Genomic DNA, 9,598 nt, shown 5'->3' on the forward strand with positions numbered 1-9,598 from the left:
ACATACATATGGTCAGACAGACATTGTAGGAGAGAGCATTTATCAAAACATGTCAAACATACCCAAAAAGTAATTAAAATTGGGACTCTAGCTCATTAACAGACAACATGCAGAACAGACCAGACTCAAACATCTTTATATATAGCAACAGCAGAAAAATTCAAATTGGGGGAAGAATAAACTGTATATGCAATGGTATTGTGGCAAATTGCTATCCATAGCATGCAGAAAAATTAAGTCTATCTGTAAAAACATTTTTGACCCTTTAGATTATTACTAATGATTAAAATGAATGCAAAGTGTTGACAAGATAACAGCACACTGGCACAGTTTTGACAAGACTATAAACTGGTACAACTTTTAAGGAGATTTAATCTGGCAATATGTACCAAAATTTAAAATGTGCAAACCAACAATTCTAAACTCTGGAAATATATTAGAAACAAATAAAAAGACAAGTATCCAAATATATATATCCAATGACTTTCATTACACCATTATCTTTAACAATGAAAGAACAGAAAACTGACTATCAATAGGAGTTGGTCAAATAAATTCTAACTATATAAAGTGATAATAATTAGTTAAAAATGTCAGACCTATACATGTTGACTGTAAGAAAAGCAAGTTATAGAATGTATGTGACCCTGGATTTTATTAACTAATGCTAAAAAATGCATATGCATACACAACCATTTAAAAGGTCTGGAACAATTTGATATCAGTCCTTTTAACAATGGCCATTTCTGGGTGTACGACTTTCATTTTCTCTGATCTACTTAAGTCACATTTATAATCAGGGGAAAATATACTTATTTCCATTTTGAAAAAGAAGAAAAGAACACTTGTTTTCCTTACAAAGAAATAAAGAACCTGAATATGCTTGCTCTAGAAGAGGCTGGTCCAACTAAGAGCAAGACGATGATCCCCAAATGCTGTCTCCATTCTAGCCCCCAATCTGATGTCCCAGTGGAGATGTGACTCCTACTCTACAATTTTCCCTAGATGGTCATTTGTATTTAGTTCTCTAATTGTTATCTTTATGTACACTTTAGAGGGGCAACAGAACTATAAAAAGAACGAGATTTGGAGTAAGAAGACCTACACTCAAGTCCTGTCCCCAGTGACTATGTGACCCTGGGTGACATCATCTAACATTTTATTACAAAAAGGAAAAAAGCTACCTATCTCACAGGGTTGTATGTGAACAATATACACATACATGAAGTCATGCAAACTAAAGTCCAACACAAACATCAGTTCTGGTTACAAGCTAATCCAGATCTCTGTTTTGAGCCCAGGACTAGCACTTAAATATCACTAATTAGATACCATAGTTACCACAAAGTCAATGTGTTCATTTTCAGTTCAGTGCTTTTCGTTTAAAACTGCTCCCTAACCTTTGTCAACAGAACTATCATTCTCCTTTTACTGAAAATCTCAATTATTTCTATCCAGATTCTATCCATTCTTCCTGTATAAATCCAACCCCCATTTTCCAATGGCATGACCCTTATTTTAGGGCCTGGAAACTCTTCTCCCTGCCTGTAAGACTCCACCCTGTTCCAACTTCCCACCAGTTACAGCCACTGAAATGTGCTGCTTCTCCAGCGGGTCAATGGACCACCCTGCTCTGTTGTTTTGCAGCTCCTCTCCTTTCACCTCAGTGCAGCACCTATTTCTGTACCCAGATGATTTCACTATCTTCCTGCCCTGTTAAAAGCATGTGAATTTGCCAACTCTGTCAAAAAGCTAAATTAGCATTAAAGTGGCAGATTTTGGAGCAATATTTATCTGTGTTGGAATCCCATCTCTCCCACTGATGCTTAGATGATGTACGCACTCAGTTTACCAGCTGTGAAAAAATGATACTTTTTACAGAGTGGATGAGAGGTATAGCAATAATGTATTTCAGATTCCTTTCGATGCAAGGTCTATAACAACAAATGCATTAAAAATAACAGCAATTGTAACTTTAAATTCTAGTGTTCAAGGGCTTCATAATCAACCCGTTTATCCTTCTACAAGTACTTTCAACTACTTCCCTATAAGAAACCTATACTCTTATTTCACACAGTCCTGCCAGATAAAGTTCTCCCTATTTCTGCTCACCTGAATTTCACTCATCCAAGTATGGTCCAAAAATATGTCCTATTAGCACTTTTGGGAAGTCTCCCCTAATCACAGGTAGCTCATGGAACTCTTTTCCCCTCTTTTGAACTTACAGAGTTCTTAACCAGCTATATATCGTAATATGAATTATCTTATATTGGGGAAAAATATCTCACATTGTGAAAGGACATTTGTTCCTCCTGGATCCTTCTGGGATCACCTATAAATAAGGGGAAAAGGACAGAAGTACTTTTTAAAATACTGATTCCTTTGCATTTATTCCTAGATATACAGTGGTTGCAACTGTACTTTTATGTCCATAAGAAAAATAAGAAAACATTTCCTACACTCATAAAAAACACTGTCTATCCAATTCAATTGGAGAGTAATTTACACTTTCCTCTTTGAGATTACTACCATACCATTAGTGGGCACAAAACAAGAATGACAGACCTAATCTACTCAAAACTTAGTATCAGCTTCCTTATATATGGACAACAAAGGAGAAAATGCTAGATGAAAATCACTGACCTCCAAAAGAGAACACCTTCCATCATCATTCACCCAACATTCGCTGAACAGTCAACATAAGCCAACAGAAACTGTGTTGGGTGCCGGGAATACAGCCACCCTCAAGTTGTTTTCCAGTCTGGAATACATGGAATTTGAATGGCACTAAATAAAGTGGCCAAAATCTTCAGAGGGAAAAAATAAAGAGTGGGAATAATTTTATCTGCTCTTAATTCCAAAAATTGCAATACAAAGCAATTTTACCTCATTGAGGGGTCACTGGGTGCTGTATCAATGAAAATAATGTTCACCGCAAAGGAAGTGTGCTTCAATCTCTCCAAATCAGATTTATTCCCATCTGATCCTAACTTTCTCGCAAGAGAGGAAGAGAAAAAGAAGGAAAGAAAGAGGACTAGACCAGCCATCTTCCTCATGCTCCCCCAAAGCAAACGTTTTCTATAAAGGTGGAGGGCCTCAAGCAACTTGAAGTAAGAACAGCACCAAAAGAATGAAGATAACAGGAATATTTTCAACAGTTTGAAATAAGTCCTGTAGGTTTGAGCCGAATAATACAACATGGGGAATCTCTCCATATCAGTACACATGAACATATTATATATTTTGTGCCCTGCCATTCATAAAAATTATGTAAATACATGACTTAAAAAGAAAATTTGTATTTGGATACGTTAGTAAATGACCAGTCTTATTTTTTCAAAAAGCTGTCCTAATCAAGAACATCATTAAGACTTTGACATTTTGAATTAGTCTCATGCATAAAAACTAAATTCACTTTATAAGTATTATTGCATTTAAGAATGTTTTTTCATATTTGTCATGGCATTTGGAAATTTCTGCTCAATAGAATCAAAAGAACCATTAAAATTAATTTAAGTCAAGTCTACTAAAAAACAGCTCTGATGCTTCCAAAGTATACCAAGACTACAAATCACATTCATTTTTACTGTATTACTGTCACCAGCTGAGATACGACACCCAGGGTTGTGCATGGTATTGTTTTTAAGGGGTAGCAGTATTAACTGTGACACTTCCTTTAAATGTGAATTCTGTTTTTTCCAACTGTGAATACATCAATTATGTCTACAGCAAAAACTTTCTAGCTCTATGTTTCACTTTATAATATACTAAGAGTTAAAAAAAAGAGACCAAAATTATCTATTTAACAAATGTTAAATTACCTTCATTCTATTAAACCAAGACTATCCGTAAACATAAAGCAGTATCGAAAAAGGATGTGCAAGTCTGGAGTTTGCAATGTAACAGCTAAAAAAATCAAACATAAAATATTAACTAGGTGGTACTTATTTGACTAATATTTCAATAGATACTCTGGACAGTTACTGACCAATTACTCCGTGCGAAATACAAAGGAAAAATATGGATAGTCCCAAACCAGTACCAAAAAATGGAAATGGGTCACAATTATTTTCATTTCTTAGTATGATTACAAGCCAAAAAAAACATGAGAATTCAAGACAGAAAAATCACGGGAGTGGGGGTGGGGGGCAGCTGATCCATAATCCTCACAGAACTCGCTAAACAGCTGTGACGGCAGAGACTAACCAATGAAAGAAAGGGTGCTTTCCCTTCCTAACCAATGAAAGAAAAGGCACCAGAGTGCTTACCTGCAACAATTTTAACAGAGACTCAACCTCACTGCAGGATGGAAGGAAACACCATCCCATCAGGAACCTGGACACACAGGTTCATGTAACAGGCAAAGTAAGCTTACTTTATTAGGCACACAATAATGAAAAAAAATCAGAGAAATGTGATAGTTAAAATTTACATAATTCTATGACAGTAGGTCAAAATCTTCAACCTGGCACTCCACAATCTCCTGCTATTATGGCACTACATCTATTCCAGCATCTCAAAACATTTGCAATTTATCTTCTTTAAAATTTCCAAAGACTCACTGTTTTCCACAATCTTATATACAAAGTTTACATGCACAGTTCATCTCATTCATGGTTCATGCTGCCAGAGCTTAAACTATGTACTGGAGGGATTTAACCAACATTTCACAAAAAAAATGAATGACTCTAGCTACAAGTTGCCCTCCAGCCTTGCTGCATTTATTGGAACAAACCTCTGTGCCCTCTGCACATGCAAGATTAGAGTACATTATAGTTTTCTTACTATGACTCAAAAAAAACTAAGTATCTGTAAGAGGCCCCACTACCACATGGTCCCACTACTCTCCCTCTCATTCACTCCAGTCCACCCTCAATTACCTTTTCACTTTTCCCTGTATGTGCAAAGTATATCAGAGCCTTTGCATTGACTATTCTATTCTTTATGCAAGTACATTCTTTTACCCCATGTAGTGATACAGCTAAGCTTCCTCACTTCTCTTGGGTCTTTATTTCCAGTTATTAGACCAATGGGTGAGGCCTTCCTCAAGCACTTTACCTCCTGTCAATCCTCCAATCCTGATACTTCATCTCCTCCCTCTTCTGCTTTATTTTTCCTTCCTAGCAAACCTCTTACTCCATATTTTCTTGAGTGAATACAGGGTTCTAATTTGGTTTGTTCACTGCTAAATCCCCAGCATTTCTACAGCAGTGCCTGGCATAGTAGGTACACAACACCAAGTCAAAACTCATTAAGGTAACTAGGACATTTTTTAAAGAGAAGTGAAGTAACTTTCCATGCTGTACCATGCTTCTCCTGGAAATATTCTTTTATAAGGCAAGAACAACTTCTTACACATTCTTCTATTCCTTGTAATAACTGGTTCAATGGTCTTCTGTGATACGTAAAAAATAACTCTGAGTTTGTGCGAAAAGGGACTACTGGATTTTCACTTGCGTTTCTTGAGCCAGTCTTCCCTGTGCTACAAAACGAAAGCTTGATTGGGGTTAGAGAATAGCACTACCCATATTAGAACATTTTACTGGCCATTCCTTTTTTAAAAATATTGGTAAGTTATATACATCTGCAAAGTAATGCATACAGCAGGTACTCGAACATATTCCAAATACATTAAAATTTGAAGGCAATCTCAAAATTACAAGTCAAATAAAGCTCACCTCAAGCTTATACAATAAAACTTTAGGTTCAAAAGCATGACTTTTCAGAAACAAGTATTTTGTGTCTTCTGCCCTTTCAGACTCTATGAATTTGACTTGCTCAAACTCAATTTGCCCTGCATTCTGACCTTGTGTTTGTTAGCAAGGCCAGAAAAATTTCTTAGAGACAACAATACTGGCTTCTCTGTCACCCTGTAACACCAGATAAAAACTAGACCATAGCTAATTCTAACTTTGATTAACATAGAAGATTCAAAACGGACTAAAAATTACTTTTAAAAAGTGGTCTGACAGTGACTGTAATGGGGTTTCTGGGGGGGCCTTGGTGAAGGGGGGACCCTAGTAAACATAATGTTCTTCATGTAACTGTAGATTAAAGATAACAAAAAAAAGTGGTCTGACTCCATATCTCATTTCCAACAACAGGTATTTATCAGAATAAACACTTATCAAAATGAAGCACCCCTTTGAACAGCTACTGTTTAAAACTAAAACACCAAAATAAAAACATGACAGGATGTTACTCAGAAAATATGTTCATTCAGCCCATATTACAACACTAAATACAAAAAGCAGTATCTCCACACTCCTAATAATGGTCTGCTTATAGATGAAATAACCCAAAGTATCAAGTCAACTACCTTCTCGGTCCTTTTGCTTCTCATAGTCAAATCCTACCAGAATTGGAAGGATTATCTTTGTACCAGACTTCAAAATAATGAGATTCTTTATAAAGACAGATTGTGTACTTAAAAGCGGACATCTCCACCTGGCTTCGTATCTGGCAGTAATGAGACTTTATCAGCAGTGAGCACACCAGTCTCTTGGCACCCAGACCCGCACTGCCCCGTGGCAGGACCACACTTTTTTCAAGAGTCATGATGGAAAAAAGGTTGGACTAGGAAACGACAAACAATGAACAGGGCGCATTCGCCAGACGGTGAAGAGACTCCAGGCAGTCCCCTCAGAGGCGGCCGTTTCTCCCGCCGTCCTGTTTCTCCCAACGAAGTTGTGAAATCCGCACACACCCCATCCCAAATCTACCGGTGGGCGGGCGGGGGCTGAGTCACTCCAGAGAGTAACTTAACACCGATCCTCGCTCTCCGGGTCGGGGTCGGGACCGAGAGGCCACTCGCTCCTCCCGCGGTGCGCTCGGTTCGGTCTCGCCCCAATTCCACTCCCAGTTCCTCGAGTCAAAGGCCCCTAGGGCCGAGCGCAGCCGCGGCAACAAGCAGGGTGCGTCCGGGTAGACGCAAGGGGGCAGGGAGGGCCCGAGGCCCGGCCAAGGAGCCTAGGCAGGCGGCAGCCTGAGGGCCTGGTCCCTCTCGGAGCCCAGGGGCTTGCCGGGAGCCGGGCGGGGGCCGCTCACACCTGCGCGCGGGGTGGACCGGGCCATCGGGGTCCCCGCACCCAGGGCCGCACTCCCGGATGCGGGAAAGGGGACACAGCGGCAGCGCTCACCTGGCAGCACCTTCTTCTGCGCCGGCGGCAGCAGCAGAGCCGGCAGCCTCCGGCACCATCTTCCGCCGCCGCTTCGTCTCGGCGGCAGCTACCAACTGCCCATCTGGCTCCGCCAACCAACACAACTGCCTGCGCCCCGAGTGCCGGCCGCGGTCCCGAGCCCCGGGCAGGAGGCGGTCGGCCAAGACGGGCACGCCGTCAGGGCCCTCGACTCTGGGGCGGGAGCGCCGGCGGGGACCGCGGCCGGTCGGAGCCGAGGGGCCGGGAAGCCGGGAGCAGTGGCCAAGGCTTTGCCCAAGGATCGGCAGGGCCGCGGATTCCGCCACCGATTTGTTATTGTCGACCCGCGCCTGCCCTCGCAGAGCACGCCGGGAAACGGAGGGCGGGGCGAGACCTGACGGGAGACGGTGCGCGCAGACCCGGAAATGGGAGCTGTGGAAAGGGACGGTTCGCGCAGGCCCGGAAGTGGGCGCCTCCGGGGTGTTCTTTGCCGATTCCGAGGCGGCGGGCGGTATCCAGGCGGCACACCTCAAGGTGAGCTTGACCCTTGTTGCTGCAGCAAGTGGGCCCGGGCTGGGCTGTCCGCCCAGTTTGGAGTTGGCCGCGGGGTCAGTGAGCTCGTCTTCAGCCGGCCGCCGAGAAGCAGCCCACCGGCGCCCGCGGACCTGGTCAGGATCGGTGGGTGGTCGGCGGTTCTCGCAAACCCACCGGGGGCCCTGGCGGACCGGGCCAGGGTCCAAGGAGGGTGCCGCCCCGAGGAGCTGCCACTGCCTTTCTCGGCCTCCGGGTCGCGGGCGCTGTTTTTCCCCAGGTAGGGAGGGTGGGCGGAGTTTCAGCGCCAAGATTCGAGTCTGTAGCGCCGCGTCCCTGGGGCGGCCGCAGCCCCCAGCCGGTGCGTTGACACGGGAGGAGCAGCTGTTGACCGGAGTGCCAGAAGGAAAGCACTCGGCGCCGATTCCACCGGCGCCAAGGGCAAACACTGACTGGAAGCAGTTTGCGATACGTCGTGTCAGGATGGAAACCGATCATGAAAAGACATTGAACGACTGACTTGTACACGGTAGGGATTTTCAGTGTCCGTCACACTGAAGGGAAAGAGAAAGGGCTTATTGTTTTTACCTTTGTTTTCAGTTTGCATTCCTGCATATATCGCATAGAATCTTGTCTACGGCAAGGCTTTTTTTTTTTTCTGGTATTTTTAAAGCAGGAATTAAAAAAATACAATACCCCAGCAAGATACAGCAGAGAAGTGAAAATTAAGAGAGTGAATTATTATGCTTTGGGGTAAAAGTGTGTACTGGGAAAACTGAAGAAAGACGCTAATTTTTTAAGGCACAGCACAGTAATGAGAAAACGGAATCTAAGTGGTGAGGAGGGGTTTGGTCAGAAACTAGGTAAAGTAAAATACAACAACCTCCAGTCTCTGAAGAATATATCGCTGCTTAAATGTCCTCTTAGTTATCAGTTACAAATATAATACAGCTTAGATGATAAACTATCACTGGAATATGCCAGTGATAACCTATTAAATAATAAAATATTTTAAACATTACTTTTCTTTCTGACTTATTTCTTTGGGAAAAAAAATTCATTCCTCATGTTAGTCATAGCTTGGAAGAAATAACCAGAAATGAGTGGGTAAATACCTTAAAGGTTTTTACATTCTCCAGAATGTAAAAGTTAGGAATTTATATGCATCTAATATTTCCTTGTGATAAGTATGGTTAGTTCTGAAGTATCTATCGATCTATGCATATTGCTGGAGTAAATACTATTACAAGTTGCTGTCTGTAATAATATGTCTCAATAAATATTCCTTCAAACCAAGGATATTGGAAATCCTCTATATTCTCCCTTCCTTAATAAATAAAACAAAAACAAAATCTCTCATTGCAGCATTACTCTTAGCCAAGCTTCTTGACAGGAAGTCCTCAATCCAGTCTCATTTCCACCTACTGTTCTTTTCTCACTGGAAATGCAAACAGATAAATAGGGATGCCCAAATTAATTCATTAAATGGATGATGCTGAGACTTTACTTGAACCTTTTATAGCATTTGCCATTTTAAATTACTCATTTTTTCTTCTTCCCTTTTTGCATCATCTCCCTCTTGGTTCTTAAATCTGTCCTTGTATTTGGTCCTCTTCCAAATTCTCGAGTAATTATATCATATAAATGATGCAAATATAATATGCTGCATCATTTGAGACAAAATGAAAGTTGTTCTTACCACATTTTAAAAAATGTAACAAATATTCAAGTTCTGTGATAGATTTATAGTGAGGACAAAAGAAAGTAGTTCTCTTCAGTGGAGTATATAGGGATATATATATAAAGTCTATGATAGACACTTTAAGTACTTCAAATCATTTCAAATCTATAAATCCTGTTTTTTTTTCAGTTCTTAATTTCAGTGCCACTTACTCAGGGAGCCCTTTCCACACATGCCTGTATTCATG

General features: G+C 41.3%; 1 protein-coding gene across 3 annotated transcripts in view; it reads right to left on the minus strand.

Moving 5' to 3' along the window:
• The window catches only part of RB1CC1 (RB1 inducible coiled-coil 1), a 93,343-nt gene extending 85,838 nt beyond the window's left edge, over positions 1-7,505 (minus strand). The window contains exon 1 of one of the 3 annotated variants that reach the window (XM_036990788.2): positions 7,140-7,504. The gene's annotated coding sequence lies outside the window, so the exon portion shown is untranslated. Of the gene's footprint in view, positions 1-7,139 lie in introns of all 3 variants that reach the window. The other 2 variants (XM_036990786.2, XM_073229504.1) reach the window with 2 other exon arrangements.
• Between the last annotated feature and the right edge of the window lie 2,093 nt (positions 7,506-9,598).

Source organism: Manis javanica, chromosome 2 (assembly GCF_040802235.1).
Source record: "Manis javanica isolate MJ-LG chromosome 2, MJ_LKY, whole genome shotgun sequence".
Lineage (NCBI taxonomy): Eukaryota > Metazoa > Chordata > Mammalia > Pholidota > Manidae > Manis > Manis javanica.